Source organism: Panonychus citri, unplaced genomic scaffold (genome assembly GCF_014898815.1).
Source record: "Panonychus citri isolate SS breed McGregor unplaced genomic scaffold, ASM1489881v1 Contig00050, whole genome shotgun sequence".
Taxonomy (NCBI): domain Eukaryota; kingdom Metazoa; phylum Arthropoda; class Arachnida; order Trombidiformes; family Tetranychidae; genus Panonychus; species Panonychus citri.
The window spans coordinates 497337-518016 of NW_026515455.1; the positions used below are offsets into that span (position 1 = coordinate 497337).

General features: G+C 31.4%; 1 long non-coding RNA gene across 1 annotated transcript; it reads left to right on the forward strand.

The window, feature by feature from the left end:
• Window positions 1-6642: 6642 nt before the first annotated feature.
• On the forward strand, window positions 6643-18993 carry LOC128385737 (uncharacterized). The gene is made up of 3 exons (XR_008324824.1): window positions 6643-7131; window positions 7205-7281; window positions 18717-18993. It is a non-coding gene; the product is annotated as an uncharacterized LOC128385737 (long non-coding RNA).
• The last annotated feature ends 1687 nt before the right edge of the window (window positions 18994-20680 follow it).

A 20680-nucleotide genomic window follows, 5' to 3' on the forward strand; every position in this document is an offset into this window, starting at 1 on the left:
AGTTCTATAAGCATCATCATCATTATCATCAACAACCATCAACAACCATCAACAACAAAAGCAACAACAATATCCTAACCATCATCATCATCATCATCATCAATGAGATAACGTTCAAAGTTTTATTCAAAGATTAAGATTGAATCTCTTTTTGTGGCTTCTGTGTTAACACAGTAATCACAAATCTATCCTTAAGTGTGTTATTTTTCATCTTCATCTGATCCTCACAATTTATTGTTGATGTTTCCATTGTTTTGATAACTACAAAGTTAAACTTTTCCTTTTTTGCAAAAACCATTTTGTGACCTGAATAAGCAAATAGTCCTCATCATCTTCCTCAATAACATTAAGCCCAAGTACGAGATGACAGTTTCTCTTGTTTTAAATGGTCCAATTCGTTGGTCATCCCAAGTATCAGCATATTGGTGCTTGTCCGCAGTTCTCATTGCAAAAGTAACATCAATAACATGTCTAAATACATTACAGACAGAATAGAATATTAAATTCAATATAATTATTATTATTATCGAGTTTGAGTAACATTATCAGCTTCATTTTATGCTGACAGATAACATGTTATTTATGTGAATGCTGTATTAGCTTGTATTCACACTAAATAGTATATGGATTGCGTTTAATACTCTTGATAATAATGGTAATCATGAAGACAATAATTCATTGGCAGAGTTGAGGTAAGCTAAAAGTAGCTTTCAAAATGATCTGGAAGAGGCTACAAAATAAACATAAATGTCAACAAAATATTGCTAAATCATAGTTAATTTTAAAGTCTTCATTAGTGAGAGAGAGAGACTGTAGGTAAAGAAGATTACATTTTTCCTCTTACCTGGCAAGGTAAAAGGTAATTTCAACTCTGGACCATGAGCAGGATCATTATCATGAAGAGCATTTTTGCCATTCGGTATTTAGTTTAACCTCACATTTTCAATTATCTGTATAATGAGGGAAACAATGAGCTTGCAGAAAATGAGAGTAGCCAAAAAAATGTTCACATTGTTGTTGGCTCATTTCAATTCACTGTACAGGTAATGCTCACACAGGAAGAGTGCGAGGTTAATAACATAGGATAACCCAGACAGGGAGCATTCCAATGGTAATAGGAAAATATTGACTACAATTTATGGACATGAATAAATAATTATTAATCATGTTATTTATATTGTATCCAAATCTAAGCTCTGACACTAATACAGTGAGTTATTTCCGGTGCCAATTGCTTTTGATATGGTTAATCACTAAATTGATTATTAGTGAGATTGAATCTCTCTCTCTTTTTTTATGTGTGCGTGTTTATGTCAATCTGATTTGCAATCTATTTAGACAAATAACAAAATTACATTACGATAATATTCATGGATGAATTAATAAATTATCCTGATAACTTGTATCATCCTTTTCTGTAATTGTACAATTGTAACTGACAATGAATTAAATAAGAACCACGTACTCTGTTGATTAACTAAATTCAATTGTTTACTATGGAAAAGGATGAAATTAAGTTGGGGATATGATTCAGTGAATGTTTGGAATTCAATGTAAGTCAATGTTCATTGAGATATTTTGATGGTTCTACTGTTGTTGTAACAATAATCATTAATGGTTATAACTGTGGATCAAGATGAAAATGAAGATAATGATAATGATGAAAAAATTATAAATAAAAGAGCAAAGCTCAGGATGATTAATAACAATGGTTGGTCATTTTTTATTTTGAAACATTAGAAGTGCCTGAGTTTGGCCTCGCCGGTGACCTCGGTAATTTGTTGTTTCATTCGTGATCATTGCTCTTCCAACAAAGGGAGTGAATGAGAAGGGGCACATTATCCTAAATTAAGGATTTACCAGAGTTCTTGTTTATGGGAACGGCTCAGGAAAGAATCATATCTTTTATAATAATACTATTAAGTTGCACCTTTATCACGTTCGCGCATCTTGCTGCTTCTTTAGTCGGTTTATCCTGCTCATCTTCATCTCCATCTTCATCTTTATCTTCATCTTCATTTCCATCTTCATCTTCATCTTCATCTTCATCTTCAATTATTATTATTTATTTTCCTTTCATTCATTCTGTGTTATCATCATCATTATTAACCAACATTTAGTGTCACTTTTGATTCATTATTATTTTCATTGGTAATATAACATAATTAGGTTAATAAAATAATGGTCAATATCATTATCTTTTCACTTTCAGAGAAAATGTTAATTGAATTTATTTCGATATTCAATATTATATAACCGATCTATGGGTAACTATGGTAACTCGAATTGAAAATCAAATCATTATCATTAACTTTAATCGAGTCATCTGCAGGATTATATTAATTAAATTATTTAACTGCAACACTAAGTTACAAATTAACGATCCTAATTAACTTGAGGTAAATTGAATAAGTGCTGCCCTCTTGAGAAATTGTCAGTTGTTGAGTTTGTTTTTTTCATCTCTTACCTGTTGGTTTATATTCAATTTTTTTACCTCGATTGATACTTTGACCTCCTACTATTTCATTGACTGTGAGATAAATTAAAATGAAATACAAAAATAATACCTCAAGTGTCAAGTCAATGTAATCATTTGATCAATCAAAATTTTGGTAGGAGTTTGTGTGTACAGTGATGATGGTGTTTCAAATTGTGTCTGTGTGTGTGGTTCAAATTAATTGGTGAATTGATGTTCGTTTCAATTAAAAAAAAATAAACTAATTGATTTGCTTTTTTTTATAATAACAATCAGATGATTGATCAACAAACTTTTTCTCAGCAATGATACATGAATAAACTCAGTTGGAAACTTGGAAAACATCAAATTGACCTCAAGGGTTGTTTCTTGGTGATTATCAACAAGAAGACTGTACCAATAGCGATGGTTATGAGTGCATATCAGAATATATGTGTCACCAAAACGGGAAAAGTATTGAAAATGATCATTAATCATCGACCTAACGAGCATCTATTTGAAATGATGATGATGATGATGATCAATAAAAAGATACATTGAAAATGTCAACAAATAATCAAATCGTATTAATATTAATGGTATCGGGTTCAGGTTGACAGATTACCTTTTTCATTAGAATAATCTTGATACAAGACTGTATGATTTTTGGTTGGATTGAGATTAATCCTGTTGGATTAGCAATCAGATGATTAGACAAGAAAAACATTCAATTAATACAATTTGGTGCGATATTGCTAAATGGAGATGAAAATAACTCTCACTGACTGTTGAGTTTTACTGATAATAAAATATTGACCCAATTTTATCGCTGATTGTTTATCTTAATCTTAAGATGATTACGAAATCTTACCTTACACTCGATTGGATTGAACATTAGTGAGCATTATCATCACAATCCAATGTTTACAGAAGACAATGGTTCTCAATGGAATTGGTGGCTCACCCCCTTTCAGCAGAATCACCTAAAGCCAATACCAAGATCATCACCTCACTCATCATTATTATCATCACCATCACCATCAGCATCACTTGTATCAACAAAAAGATGATAAAGCAGAAACAGTTGACCAAACTGTCCCAAGCTGATTTTCTAGGGACAGCTACTGAATACACAATTGGAATGACTTGTTAACCATTGACCAGAATCTTTTACTCTTTGCCTTTGGATATAAAAGCCTCGAGTTGACATAAAATTGGTCCAAATGTTCAAAGTGATGAGATAACCTTGAAAAAAAAGCATGTTACCCGTGGATATTTTAAGAAATTTGACAAAATTAAGGTTAATTGTCATATAACTCACGTAAAAATTGTGGCCAACACTTAATAAGAAAATAATATTTTCATTAATAGTTACATTGTTTCTGTGGTTTGATGTACTTAAAATTTCATTCACTCTCTTGTATCTATGTACTATTAAGCTGAAAATAAACTGAGACTTAATTATTGTCTTGGTGAGAGAAATGAACTTTTGATGCGTTTAATCAGATTATCTCACATCAGTTATTGAATTTCAATTCATGTAATAATTCAAATCAAGTTATTGTTATCAGTATGATAACAATAATTCCTCGTAAATATTATGTAGATTATATTAATGTTATACAGTTTTATCACTCAGTATTCATCTCAGTCCATGAGAAAATATTTCTCCAAAATATGTTCACAGAATTGGTTCAAGGTCAATCTTCAACCTTGAATAATTTAAATCTAAGTCATATTCTGATCAGGTCAATACTCTGAATCAACAGGGTAACATGGAGTTGATGGTGACTGAGTGATGATGTTCAGTATCATCACTTTGGTCTGTAACCAAATTTTTTTTTGTTTCACAAGTGAAAACAATTACATTGAGTATTCAAAGCACAGAATCACATTTGAATATGATGACACTTTCACTTATCCTGTCAGAATTTAAATTTATTCAAGGTTAAACTTGATGTTTCCCGCGGCAAAATAAAAAGTTATCAATGATTACAATTAAGATACAATTATAATTACTATAAAATGTTTTCTAATGTTGTGGTTAATCTTGTTCCATTTTGTATGGTAACGTGTGTTTATGGTTTATATTATTATGATTAACATGATTAGTTCACTTTTGTGGTTACAAGAAAATAATATAACACAAATTTCATCTCTCTGATTATCATTAACATCATTTTCCTCATTTCCCCTCCATAATCGGTGAATGTATTTGTTAGCCCACAACGGATTAAGTTAATATTTTAATCCAAGCATACACCTTATATTATGAAATGATGAATGTATTAATAAGGGCGAAGCAACAACAATACTTGGACTGAGCCCACCAAAGGAACACAATGATTGTGATTCTTTTATTTTCTCTAACCAATTGTCGCCATGGTGAATAAGGTTATTTACGGTTGTATAGTTAACAACAATTCAAATCAGATCTGTGATTAGAAGAAGATGAAGAAGATGAAGGCAAAATTGACGATCAACCGCAACAAGAGATGTAACATCAACACGAACAATGACTCCAACTGCTGTTACATTTTTATTAACAATCAACTTTTCTAATTTTCTCCAGCAAATTTTCATCTTCTAAAACCAATTCGCAAATTATATTAATGCTATTAGATTGGTAACAATCATTCACCGGAACAGGAACCAAAATTTTGCGGTGAAATTTCATTTAAATAGTAATTATTGTTGTTAATTATATGTCACTTTTTCTTGTTTCTCGTTAAACTGATACTCCAAATTTTATATCCGTCTCGATACAATCAAGTCTCATTTCATCTGAAGCCAATTAACCAAATTAACAATCAAATTACATTCATTATTTGTTCATTTAAACATTTCTACCTGAGTTTTTAATCTCACAAAGATTAGATGGCAAATGCAAGTGATGGCGTAAAAAAGGATTAAAGGAGGAGTTTAAATTGGATTGACTGCCAATAGGAAGTTTGCTGGTTCATTCAGAGGAATTCATGTGATTGATGCGAGAGCGATGGTGAAACATGTCGAGTAAAGAATAAGATGAAACTGGAAGATAGAAAATGATGATGATGATGGGAAAGGAGATGGAAAAGAAAAAGGATGCACCAGAAGGAATGATGACTAAAAAGCAAAAGGAAAAGGAAAAGATGTAATAAGATTTCTTCAAATTCTGATCTTTACGAGAAATAAAAGTTATCACAAATGAAAAAAAGAGAAAAAAGGAAAAGACTTTGGAACAATTTTCAATGGGACCACGTTTCTTCTACTTGATTCATCATCATCTCTCTCTCTCTCTCTCTCTCTCTCTCTCTCTCTCTCTCTCTCCATTCTAGACTCTCTCTCTCTCTCTCTGTTTCTCTCTCCTTCAGTCTTATGACCTTCCTCTTTCCTTTTATTTCCATCTCGTTATTTATTCTGTGAGTGTTCATGAAAAGAAAAAAGAAAAAGAAGATGACGATGACGATGAGCACAGAATTTAAATGAGCTCAACATCCCTGCCTCTTTTTCCCAATGTAAACTCTATACTCTCTTATATCTCACGATTCAAGAATTTAAGTTATTATCTTAGCTCACTCACTTTCATCTTCTCTCTCATTCAACGCTTCGTTTCTTCTCTTTCTTTTTTTTTCATTGCGATTTTTTCATCTTTTTGTTTCCATAGAAAATCAATGCTACGAGATTTTCAAGTTACCAGAATTTTTCACAGAGAAAACTGAGTTTAACCTTTTTACCAGATCCAATGGACACTCCCTTTTGAACCATCACCACATCATCATTAACATAACTTGGAATGAGTTTTGATTAATCTGATTAATAAGCATTGATTGATAAAAGGAAAGATGAATAACTGAATGAAACATGATCTCTCTTGGTTGTCATGGTTACGATTGATCAGCATGAAACTAAGATACCTTTTTGCTGAGAATATCATTAAGGATGGAAGACAAAGAGACATTAACTTTCTCTTAAAATGTTGGTGACAATTTCTTGGATCGAAACTTCTCCTCTCTCTCTATCTTTAAAAAGGGAGAAATGAGAGAGATATCAAAATGATGATGAAGATAAAATTCGGGAGCAAGAGGGATGTGATAGTAATAATAAAGACTTGATCCTTTATTCATGATGATCCTTGTTTCACCCACTCTATCACTCATTTCAATTGCTAATGTCCTGAGTTGAGCTTTAGGAGCAATGGTTTTGCATACATAACGGCCTAAGAGAAAGAGAAAGAGAGAGAGATGAGAGAGTCTCAGTCGATTCTAACCAAGAGAAATGTTTCTTCTCTTTCTTTTTTATCTTTCTTATTCTCACTCCGATTTCTCTCTCTCCCTCTTTCACATACACAGAGTATTTTTCCTTCCAATCATCAACCAGACTTGAGATGGTAACTGTAAGAGTTTGCTTGTTTCTCCTCAGTATTTCGCGTTTCATCAACAATTTTCACGATCACTTTTACTTTGAACTTTCAACACCTTCGATTTTTAAATTGTCTCCGAAATTCTATTGTTTTATTTAAGTCGATGAATAATTTACGCCGACACAACGATCTTCATAGTTGAATATCAGCGACCGTTGCCAAGGCGACCACCAGCTACAAACCGGCTCTACAAAACGTAAATCGAAAACTTTGTGCTAATTTCGTATTTCGACTCTTTTGTTTTGGACTTTTCGTTTTCACAATAATCATAAAGGTAAAAGTTGACATTTGATTCGTTCATATCTCGTTTTCTTTATCATCTGATTCCTTTTCATTATCATCACCAGTTGAATTCAACGATCATTTGTGACGAGCCAATTGAAAACAATGAGCATAAGCTGATTGATATCATTTACCTTTCAAGGTGAGATAACATTTTATTTATTACTCATCATATAAGTTGACAATTTTTCACATTAATTGTGTGTCTTGTTTATCTGAAACTAAATCTAAATGATGTTTATTCAACATGAATGTGCTCACTGTTTTATCTCAAACGGATTATTGTGGTTTATTTCTGATCAAAAGATGCGGTTGATTGTACTTTTTCAGGGAAACAAACTATTGACTTGATGGATTGCCCAAGGCATGACACTTCTTATAGGTCTTTTTGTTATTGTCAAATATCATTGAGAAGCTTTTACTAAACTCCCAATCTGAGATTGAGTCTAATCAACAACAACAACAAAATAAAAGTAACAAAGTTTCACGATTTATTGGCTTAACGGATTGGGAAGTGTTGAAAAAACAAATACTGTCAACAATAAACAGCTGAATGGTATTTAAATGGTTATTATTTGGGCATTGATTTGGATTGGTGATCAATGAAATATTGATGATTTAAGTTAATCAACTAAAAGAAAGTTTAATTAAACACAACACTTTATTTTAATAAGATGGATGGATGAGAATTAAGTATCACTCAATCAACTGAGAACTTGTTGCAATACTTTAAATGGGAATAATCTCATGAGGTTTGCTTGGTTTCTATTGAAGACACAGTTACTTAGTAGACCGACTCAAAAGTTTCGATGATCAATTTATTAAACACCATCGAGATGCTGGAATCATAAAATGTTTTCAACATTGAACAATATTAACAATTGGTGAAGCAGTAAAAAAGTAATAGTTTGAGATGGAAAAGGATCAATCAATTTGATTACTTTAAATAAGTAACTGGATAAACATGTTTATGTGTCTTTTATCTCGATAAAGATTATTGGCTTTTTATCATTTTTACTTCTTTTTACAATCAAGAGAAAAGGTAGTCCAATTGAGAAATGGTACTGGCAGTATGCAAGAATACTCAATGTACTAGGAGAAGGAGGTTCGAGGATTCGATGAAAGAGGCTTGAGGAGGTTGAAGGATGAACACGATGAAAAAAGAAGCAGGAAGAGGGAAAACAAGAGAGAGAGAGAGAGAAGATGAGGATGAGGATGAAGAGGAGGAGGAGGAGTAGATTCAGAGGCTGAGATGAGGAAGTGAAAGGGTTTGGGTTATTATGGTTCATTCTCAGTCAACAGATTGTCTCTTATTCTAATATCAATCCTTTCGGGCTTTAATATAATCACCATCACCTCACCAATTGATTGTAATCAGCATTATATAACTTTTACTTTGACTCACCAAAGAAGAGATGATGAAGATAAGGTTTAAATTGATGCAAAGAGTTGATGAAGATGAGGATGAAGATGAAGATGAAGATGATGGTGATGGTGATGTGATGAAGCAGTTAACAGGAAGGTTCGAATGTTGTTCATTTATTTCTCTTCTTCTTTTTCTCCTCCTTCTTTTCATCAATATCATCACAACTTCTTTACTCTCTTTCTCTCTTTGTTAACATGGTCACGCGTCTCCATCTTTCATCTCTTTCTTTTTCATCATCAAACTAAATTTATCGAAAATGAGGTCACAATATAAAAGTGTGACTTTGCATAGATCAACATTATCTTTTGTACTTTTGTTGACAGTTTAACTCGTTTAGTTGTGCAAATTGATTTCAATTATTTATTGATGTTGATCATCATCGACAATTGTTGTTACAATTACACGCAGCCTAATTACAGTTTTCATTGCTCTTTAATCAATCAATGACATTCAATCGTAATCCTTTATCACTAAATTATCACATTTCACATGTGATTTAATTAATTAAGTCTTTTACGAAATCATAACAAGTTAATCGGAACCATTTTCAATGAGAATTCAAATCGAGTGAATTTTGAATATGATTTAGTATTATCACCAGAACTCATGGATTTATATTGGTGTTCAGCTCATTAAATTTTGGAAATTGAAATTTATTGATTGATTGGTGAAGAAATGAGATGTAAAGATAATGTTATTATCTTGCAAATATTGATACAGTTTTTCTGAACAATGATAAATCATAATGGTTGGTCGATGGATGAAAGAGTGAAATTGAACTAAGAATCGGCAACAATTACAATTAATCACTTTACTCCAGGGAGATTATTTTGCTGAAAATGAGAAGAAATCATCATCTTTATTATTGGAAATCAATTGCTTTCCAATATTCTCTAAACGGAAAAGCTGTTTAGCCCACTGATGAGGCCACTTCACTTGACCAATATTATTATGAGCTTGTAATCAATAAGTGGTCAGTGGTGAAGGTATTTTGTCAAATATTTGGTCAGCTCATGAGAGTAAAACAAAATCCATTACAAGTGTTTGGTTTATAAACATAATTCAAAGCTCATTGATCATTTGATATTATTAACCAGTGGTCAGTATGATTGGTCATTATCTCATCTCAATCTTCAACATAATAAAAAGTCAATTATTGTATATACAAAATGAGCGAGAATTGATAAACTTTTCTGCCCATTGAAAGACTGCTAATACCAAAAGCAATTAAAGTAATCAGTTAAAGACAATTTCGCTGTTAATTAAAGTTAATTAAAGTGTCATAAGACTAAGCTGCTGAAAATGAAAAATTATTTTGTCCATTTTTACCCAAAGTCGCTGTTGTCCAACTGCTACTCAATTTCCAGGTACTAAGATTGTGAGCAGATGAATCAAACTGTAACATTGGTTGGCGTTCATATTTTCGTATACTAGTCGCTAATTATCAATAGACTATCGCTCGCAATCAAGTGAGACAAAATCTCACCTGAAACCGTTAACTTACAAAATTTAGAGTAAACAATTAACTAAACTTCATCAATTACTCGTGAAGGAAACAATTTCTCATCTATTGATTTATTAAACCTCTTATGTACACCATTCGAGTTGTAATGAGATTAATTCTGAATACTAGAGCTGATCGATTGAATTGAAAAAATCATCATAACGATTGTCACAAGAGAATCATAATCCACCATTTTTTACATTTTACTTTATTATGACTTTTATTTTCGCCCCTGAACTTCAATTATTATACTCACAAGGCAAGAAACTAAACCGCATTAAAATATTACAACAACAAGGGCGATTTATTTTTTATCAATTGGTCTCAATCAAAATTGCCTTAAGCTGTTGAGATTAAAAGGTTTCCCTTTAAAATTTGGTGGTTAACCATATTGAATTTATCATTATTAGCATCAATTTATGTTCATTTCAGATCCAATTACAGCAACACTGTAAGGGAATCGAGGGAAGGCCTCATCGAATTAAAGTTTCAGGATTAATTTTATTCTGATAAATTATTAATACAAGTAAATAATAGATGATTTTGATTCTCATTTATCTTCATTTTCAAATTCAATCAATTATCTCATCATCTAAATGCCATTGGTTGAAACAATTGCTTGTGAAAATCATTAGCAAATGAAATGAGATAATAATCAGGATGATTCACTAATTATTAGATTTACATGATATCCAAAAGATAAACTCACTGAATTTTCATATAATCCAATCGTTTCACCTTAAGATGGTATAAAAAAAAACTGTAGACTTGTGATTTCATGATACGATTGAAGACAATGCGAATCAAATTGATTGTAATCTAGTTATAGTTGAGAGAAATTGATGCATTAAGGCGTATGAGAGATGAGAAGATGAGGAGAAAGCAAGAAGAGAAGGAGGAGAAAAGGAGGAGGACATTATAATTAGCCGATTGAATGAGTCTCTTTCGACTATAATCATCATCATCATCTTCTAGAACCACAAATTATTTTCTCTTCATAGGGTCAACATTGTATTCGCATCTTTATCATCTACATGATCATAACTATCAACAATTATTAGCATACAGATAAACCCTATAAAATGATGATGATGATCATCTTCACTTGACCATAACACAAAAAGATGAGACTGATGAAGATAAAATGATTAAGATAATGATCATAATGATCAACTCAAGTAATGATTGTGGTTATAGACACCAAACAAGATCAAGTTAGTTGCTATATCGATTCAATAACATTCATTGTATTTTCCGATTAATCCTAATCATGTCAATCTTTCTGATGATTGAAGCCATTTTCATGTTATTGGTAATCATGATTCAAACAAAATATGAAACATTGAGTTTCATTACAGCGATAAAATGATTGACAGGCTCACATTTTGATTACGGTTTTGTTTTCTGGCTTTTGGCTAATCAAAATTCGCTTTGACAGAAGAAAAAAAAAGAGAAAGAAACTCAAATAATATTATCATTAGATGGAAATCGTGAATACATGGAACAAGAATGACACCATGTTCATTTTAAGTGATTCCCTTTCTTAATTCAGCTTTAAAATGAATCACAATGTAATCGAAAATACCTTTTGTTTTCATCCGCATCATTTTCATTTGTTTGTCAATCCGAATTCTGAATCTATATATTTCCAAGATGAAAGTGACTTTTGATTGGTTTTCAATGAATTTGACTGATGCTTTTAAACTTGACTTGTTGTCATTGTTGATGTTTTGTTGCAAGTGATGGAGATGATGATGATTTGCGTGAGTCTCTCACTTGATATTGAAACATTTTCAGTCTTATCTCTTTTTCTTCATTCATTCAACTTGAGTGTCTATTTCGTCTTCCTCTTCATCATCATCATCATCATCATTATCATCATACGATCAACTTCCGAAGTTTTTGTCATATTTTTTTCAATCCATTGGAAACACCGAGATACTCAATCTATTGTAAAGTGACTCTTGACGTTCACTCGACAACATATTCAGCCAATTTCTCATCATCTTCTTTTCGAATATAATAATTTCAATCAATAAGAGAAAACGATATAATCATCATTTCCTTTTTGATGTTTATCATTATTTTCATATTTATTACAATGAAATCACGTCTATACAATAACATTTCGTCCTTTTCTCCTTTATTTATACTGGAATAAGTTCATGGGGGCAAATTGTACTCGAAAATGGTATTGCAATGGAAACATTGAGAGTGATAACATTAAATGAGAGTGATGACAATCTAGAAGACCCAGGGATCGACATAATGAAACTAAATCGAAAGAAAAAGTAATAAAAAGTAAACATGAGAATGAGAATGAGTAAATAGTGAACAGAAAAGTTCATCAATTTTCAAGTTTCTTCGTCATTTTTTATATCATGTTATCAGGAAGAAAACTTGTCAACAATGAAATAAACTATTAGAAAATTTCAGACTGTTGATAAATTTTACACTCACTAAACTTTATTTGAACTCGACTATTAATCACAATTATTGTGAAATCACCATGAAAATTTTCGGAATTTTCGTAACTATTACAATTCATCTTTGGTTCATGACAAAGACCAACTTTAAGCAGCTTGAAAAAAATGAACTTTACAGATAAAACTAACTTTGTAATTCGGAAGAAATCATGTGATAAATGATATTAGTTAAGATTCTTAATTATCAATAATATTGAATTTTTCATCGAAACTCTCGTTATGTTACCTGATATTTTAGAGACAAAAGAGGAAAGTATCGAGTGAAAGAACCATCGCTCTATGAAACGAACGAAGAAAAAGATTATTCTTACAAAAGTTATCAAATTTCTTGTATTTGTTATTTGTATGAAATGAGAAGATGATAAATGAATAGAAATTTCATCCAGAGAGGAAATAATTGTGTCACGTGACTTTTATCTTATTATTTGTTTATTTGTTTATTCGTTTGCATGTTTATCACTCACTCTAAGCATCCAGGTATCAATGACTACTCGAAACATGATACGTAAGATTAACCATTTGCAAGCGACATTCGTTTTAGGTTTGAGTCCCTACCCCAGGCCAAACCCCGTTACCTTTGATAGCTAATTCAATGATAATCCTTAAATCCTTACAAAGGTCCATTGATATTAAAATTATTTAAAGATTCATTATAAATTCAATTCAGCATCTTCCTTGCCCTCATCTGTCTGTTTATCACTCCATCAACATCTTCATCCCCTTTGAATCTTCATCTGTATTCGTAATCATTTACAATTTACATGTTACAATTTTCAATCTATTCTTTTCTATGTAATTGCTTACCTACTTTGTACACTTAGTTTTACAAGGGTCACTCTTTTACCTTTCATGTGTCTCTTCAATGAGCAGGATCATTCACCTTTGCTGGTAAAAAAACTCGTAATTAATACCCTCTTGACACACCCAAAACTACCTCTCGAGAAAATCGCTTCAATCCAATTTCTACTCACCCATCAGCTGATATGAAATGCAAAAATCTGCTTTCATAAAAGAGGAAATAATTTCAAGCATCTTACAATTCTTGGTTTTATCCTTCAAATGTTAACACTTTCAAACGAATCCTTTCACTGTTTCTAATCCTTTGGATTATTTAATAAACAGTTAACCGTTTAACTTGAGTAAAAATCAATTGATTTTTAAAAAGCAATCACGTAATTATTAGTATCCATTAAGATGTAACGGACTTTTGAAAACTAATACAATTTCGTGAATTATAATGAGCCAATTGAATAGTCAAACCAATGGTTTTCCAATATAACCAAGATGATTGATAAATGTTAAGATTTACAATCGGTCAACAATTAATTCAATGAGCTTGTTCAAAGTGAAAGATGAAAGTTGAGCCTCGAATAACTCGAACATGTCTATTGAAAGGCGTGAGTCAAATATTGGAGACATTTTTTTACTCATGTCGATATGCAAATAGAACAGAAAAAGGTTCCATTCAATTTGAACTCGATTGACAAAAGAAAAAAGTTTCATCATCATTTCCAAAAACTATATATCATCTTGTTTATATGCAAAATTGTTACTCCGTAAGTTAAACTATTATTTTCTTAAGTATATATTGACTCATTGAATCAAATTCTATCTTGATTCATTCTCATTCAACAGATATTATAGGTTATTTCAGGCTCTCCTTTTGTTATCAACCTACCATGAGATTCGTTGAATAGGAATCGGTAGTTTTTTCTGTCTTCATCATCTTCATGTCTCTTTTTTTTCTTGACTCTTGTCATTAATCCAATCAACCAAACCTGTCATTGTTTACTTGCAACATCACTTGTGACTTATCTTATTTTTGTCATTTTCATCCCTGATAACACAAAGAAAAGGGATACAACAAGATTCATTGATAATGATGAAGATGAAATGATGTAAAGAAAAGAGAATCAAAGTAATAATAACATTATCTTACCGAAAATGCAATTTACTGATTTACTAACTGGACATGATTATTAATCATCATAATAATGAGCACATCTGACATGATGAATTTGCAAAGTGCGAGTCAAGGCAACTTTTTAAATCTTTTTACACCATCAAAGGACTTTCATTATCGTCACTCCTTCAATATTTTCTCTATACGTTTCTTTGCATCTCAGGTAAACAAATTGTGTTTTTCTTTTTGTCAATCAAGGTGAGACTTTGTCCAAAGTCCAGGTAGACGATTGTTCTTTCACAATAGTCAATGTGATTGTGAGGTTCGAGAAGAAATTCCAATCGATTAGCTGATGTCTTATGGGCCAAACTTCGAGATTCGCGCTCCATCTATAAGTTGCATGTCGATGCTAATGAAATGTTCAATTGTTAATCCATGTAAAATGAATTGATCCCTTGTAGAACAGCGATAAATCACCTTTGCTATGTACCGGGAAATCATTTTCACATTAGATTGATGAAATTAATTTCGCATTAATTTCCAATTGATGTTTTATCAAAAATTCTCCCTCGACTTGATCGTCCAAGTTTTTCTCGTGTCTTACATGAGAGGAAAGAAAATCCAAAAGAAGACAATTTCGATGATTATACCGTTAATGGTGTAAAGTATTAAATGTTGATAATATCAAGTTAAAAGTTAATGATCTAGTAAATATACAAATCGATATTCAATGAGAATTTAAACAGCAAATATCAACATTCGAGTTCTCTATTTCTTTTCTTATGGTTTTAGAGATGATGATCAGATTGGTCATGATTAGTGGAAAATAATATATCATCCAATGATCGAATTAATAAAAAATGTAATCGTCGATTTCCACAGTTGATTGTTGATTCTTTTAATTAGATTTGTAAATCTTTATTCATGTCGACAGCTTGAAATTGGAAACATTTACACTGAATTCTGTGTTAATTATGGTCAATTTTTAATCGAAAACAAAACAGAACAAGTTTATCTAATTGTCTTTCCATTTGAAGCCTTTAAGAGCCACAAAAGTTTACCTTAGCTGAACATTTAAACTAATATCAGCTATTAATGATTACGGACTAGAAAGTAACAATTAATTCAAAATTATAGTTGTTCAACTTTACAAAGGTATCATCATTGGCAACATAACCAGTAATTACTTTCACTTATTAATTTTCATTGTCGCATTTAAAACAATTGCGAGTGAACAACAATTGCTGTTGATTAACGCCCTTCAGCAAGTTACCCTTTGGCTGTCACTCAATTCATGATGATGAAGATGATGATGAGTCTTAGTTGTTATTTGTTTTCTTAACAACGGAGGCTAAAAAGAAACACTTAATTAGCGTAATCAGCGAAACAGGACATTAAATGCATCAATCTCTCTGTTTACATTGTTGCTTTTGGAATCCCAATGAAAACCTCAATTATATTTATCAACTTTACTTAACTTTGTTTTCTATATGATGAAAAGGTCGCTTGATTGTCAATTTCATAATCTTATGTGATCCATCAATCTGTATTTAGATTGATTGCACGTGTCAGATTATTTTCATTTCTTCCGGTTTCTTTTTCACATTCAAATAACAACTCTGAGAGATTCAATTGAAATAGATTTTTTTATTGATACTAAAAAAGATGAAGTTTGAAAGGTTTCGCAAGGACGAGCTACACAATTCTTATTGTTTAATTATGATGAATCACACGCCATGTAGATGAAACTTTTCTCTGGTGAGTGACTTGATTGAGTTGCGTTCTCTCTCGATGCAATGGAATCAAATTGAAACATTTGAGCTTTGAATTGACTCAAGTCGATATTTTCTCTATAACTTTATCGATTTAATTGTGTTTATCTCACAAATTGTTCAAATTTCAAGTAATATCATTTCCAATTATGATGGATCGTTTCAACTTTTCAAATGTTTGGGTACATTAGACCAACTGAAATGATTTCATTTCGTTCTCGTTTCATCGATTCACTAATGTTAAATTGTATTGATGCGGGTCTTAAATTGCTGTGATGATGATGATTCTGGTTTAAGGTCTTCAATGAGATACTTTTAATCGTCTCTTCCAAGTTTAGTATGTTGCTCGGTTCTTGGGTGTGTTCAGTAATTAATTCAAGCCTCACCTTGAATCTATCATTAGCATTAAAATGTTACCAATGTAAATATAACCAAAGAACATGGACCCTGAGGTCAAGTTTTTACTTCTTCATTTCTCCTTTTCATCAATATCATGATTGTCTTCTAATTTTACCCATAGAAAGAAAGAAAAAACCACCAACAGTCTTAATCTTTGGTAAAACTGATTCTCTATTTTCATCATCATGTTTCATTCATCATTATTAATATTATTGTGTCTCCTCCAGATTCCTGAGCTGCTAATGATGGATAAAATTATCTTTGCTTCTCTATCTTCATATCTATTGATAATATATAAAGTTACATGTAATCAAATGATATCGATGACATGAAAATAAATGAAATGATAACCTAATCAAGGCAAATTTAGCATAACAAAGCTCATCCGGAACTTTGTTCTTGATAACCGGAACTAAACTTGTCTTTGAATAATCATGAAAACCAAGCAGTTTGGTAAAAGACATTCAAGTGACCAAATTACATTGATGCTAAAAACCATTTCATCTTTATGAATTATGGTTAAGTGAAATTGATATGGTTTACATGATCAATGGTGAATTGATCGTCCTCTTTGCTCCTCATCTAATTGAGAATACAATTATAATGTAATTATCGATCTCTATTCACTTTATATTCCATCTACATCTATTTACTTGTGTTAATTAATGACAGTTAAGATTAACAGAAACTATTGTTCCTCTTGATCGACTAGAACTTGTTTTAGAGGATAAACAAAATCGAATATCTTTCGGCTCAGCGATCGAAAATATTAACAACTATTCGAGCATATTATAGATTAACAGGGAATATGATGCTCATCAGATGAGCCATTAAATCGGATAGACAAGAAGCTTCGTCTTTTTTACATTTACATTCGATTATTTGATTTTCAAGCCTCAAAAATTGCTTTTATGTAACAATCTCATCAACTAATCATCATCCACAATCAAAAGAGAAAAGTGTAAACCTAATAATCTCAATGGACTTGATGGTGACATTTTACAAAGATAGTATATCATCAGTGATAATCTATTAGATATTATGAGACTTGTTTACCCTTCGATTATAAGTAATACAATTGTAATTATAAGAAAATTGATTTGACGGCTGATAATGGAATCACGAGCTTTAATCAACATCGAGTTGATTGACTGTCAAACTTTTCTGAATACTTGGGAATAGTCAGCATTTCATGATGATAACATGAGTTGACCACTGACCAAAAGGAAACCTTCATATGATAAAAAACGAGTCACGAAAATTTAAATATTTCAAATATTAGATTGAGATTTAAGGTTCACTTTTTGATATAAGAGCAAGTTTATCATCTAAGGTTTTGTGAGTGTTTTTCGCAGCTCTTTGATTGACCTAAAGATACTTGGAGGGAGGAAGATGGATAAAAATGAAGTAAAATGGTACAACTATTATCCTCTTCTTACGTAGAGGTAATAATAACAAAGATGAAGGAAAAGTAACCAATATCATGCTACCATCATGATGGCTTCACACTGAGCTCATGACATTTGAAGCTTATTTTGTAGGAGGGGCAGAGCGAAATTATGTTGAGTACTCTTTCTGTTTCTTACAAGATCCAAGGGATGAGAAAAGTAAAAAGAAGCAAATAAGATGAGATGAGATGGAAAGAGAAAAAGGTAAATCCTTGAAGATGCTGTGAGGAATAAAAGAAAAGTAAAAAACAGGTAGCTTGAGCTGTCATAAATCGAACCAAGAGAAAAGGTTTGCACGTCAAACGTGTATGTTGGGCGCCTAATCAAATGATATTACTCGATCTATTAGAAAAGAACAAGAATAAGAGAGACTTTTCATCTAAATTGTATTCTAATGGAAGGCAATATGAAAGAGATACTGTATCTCTGACAGCCTTGAGCCTGTCAACGATCTCAGCTTGTTTGTAGATTAGTTATCAAATGATATTCGTCTTATCATCATCATTTTTTTCATCATCTTTATCATCAGCACTTGAATTTCATTTCTGTTTTATTCTTACTTGTTGATATTTACTGCGGGATAGAATCTCATCATTGTTTCACTAATCATTTTCATCTTTACATTTTAACTTTTACCAGACGGAAACGGAACAGCAATCGTAATGTTATTGGATCAGACGAATGCCTGATTAAGGGCCAAGCAAATTCCAAACACTGATTCAGGAAACAGAGAATTTTTGGAAACAATAAGCAAATAACAATTTCGGATGACAGTCTCAGTGCTGTCACTTAATTTCAACTCTTCAACCATGATGATCGATGAACCAGTTGCTTTACTTTTAAATACATGATAATTATTGTGATTAATGTTGATCAATCTCTCTATTTTTCTAAGATTAAACCAAATAGACATTCATCTATTGTTTCATTTGAAATTATTCATATTGATATTATTCAGACATGAGATTTTAGTTCACTATTCTGTTGTAAATTGGATCAAATTTCATTCGCTCTTTGTCAATTGACATTCGATATCAATATTACATTCGGATCGTCATCCAAATGTCTCAGTTTAGGTCAGAAAATGAACCTTCGTACATTATATTATGTACTACAATGTAAATGAATCGTACCAATTAGAGCTGAAACAAATTAGCGTTTTCATAGACTTATGAACGAGTTTATTTTAATCATTGATTACTTCCAATTCTCGAAAGTGATCGAAGCAATTTAAGGAGATGGCAAAGGTAAGGAAACCACAAGAATTAAAAAGACAACATATGTTATATTATCAAAGTCGATTTCGCTTCGATCTGTTCGACACGCTTCGAGTTTTCTATTAGCTGGATAACAGTTTAATTGTGTAAGATGAATGGAAGAAATTGGATGAATAGTGATCGAAATAAAAAATAGATTGTGCTAATATTATTAGTGGTTTGTATTACTTTTCTTCTGGTGAATCTAATTGAATTAACTTGAAACAAGTGAATAATTTACATCTAGTTAAACTTACATTTAATGGCAATCTTTTAATACACCGTAATCACTTATTCTTTATAATATTTTGTCCAATTTAATTCCAGGTCAAACCGATATTCGAGCTGATTTAATATTCATTAATTATTAGTAAACTATTACAAGGGGATAATCAACGTTTTAGCTTGAAGACTACAAATGCAATGGATTCTCTGGTGATTTTATAAGTATCAATAAATTAGATAAAAGTTGAGTAACAATTGAAATAATGATCATTTGTTAAGTGAACCTTCATTGGAACTCTTTCTGAGGATGAGGATAAAATAGACTCAAGAGTAAAATCAGCTCACATTGTAATAGTTAATGTTTCTGGTTTCAAATTAACTTTAAGTTTATCATCAGTTTGATTTGCTTTTTTTTCTTTTATCGATCTTATTTGGTTCTTTTTTCATCTTATTCATTAGCTTATATTTCAAACAACGATAACTTGATAGAATCTCATCATTTTCTGGCCAAAGTACTCGACAAGTGAAATCGAACTGATTCTCATCAGTGTAATGAGCTTATCATTCAGTGCTAGATGAAGAGGGCGGTCATGATAGAGATTCTTGGACATGGTGATGATCTGAGAGGAAAAAGACGATTAAACTTGTCGAAATGTTTGAGGTTTGTTGAGCTGAATGTTGATCCTCACATACTCGTATCATCAACAATTACCCAATATCTTTTTGATTACATGAAAAAGGTGGAATCAATTGTTAACCCTCTTGATCTATTTAAAGTGAAACGTTTCCAGATGATGATAATGATGCTAAAAAGGGAGAGAAAATGAGAATTTCTTAGTTTCTTTAACCATTTTTATCGACGTTTTTTTCACCCAATCGAGATGTTGATCTAATACATCAACAGAAAGAGAAATGATAATGATAATAGTAATACTTTTATAACTCAAGTCTCTCATGGAATAACATAATTCTCGATCTAATCATCACAGAATGTTTCTCATCCCATGTCATTCATTTAATTTTCATCAAATGAACTTTTCCTACTCTTGAACACAAGAAAACATGAATACCATCATCAACAACAGCAGGAGATAGACTGAAAAATAAGTATACCATAAAATA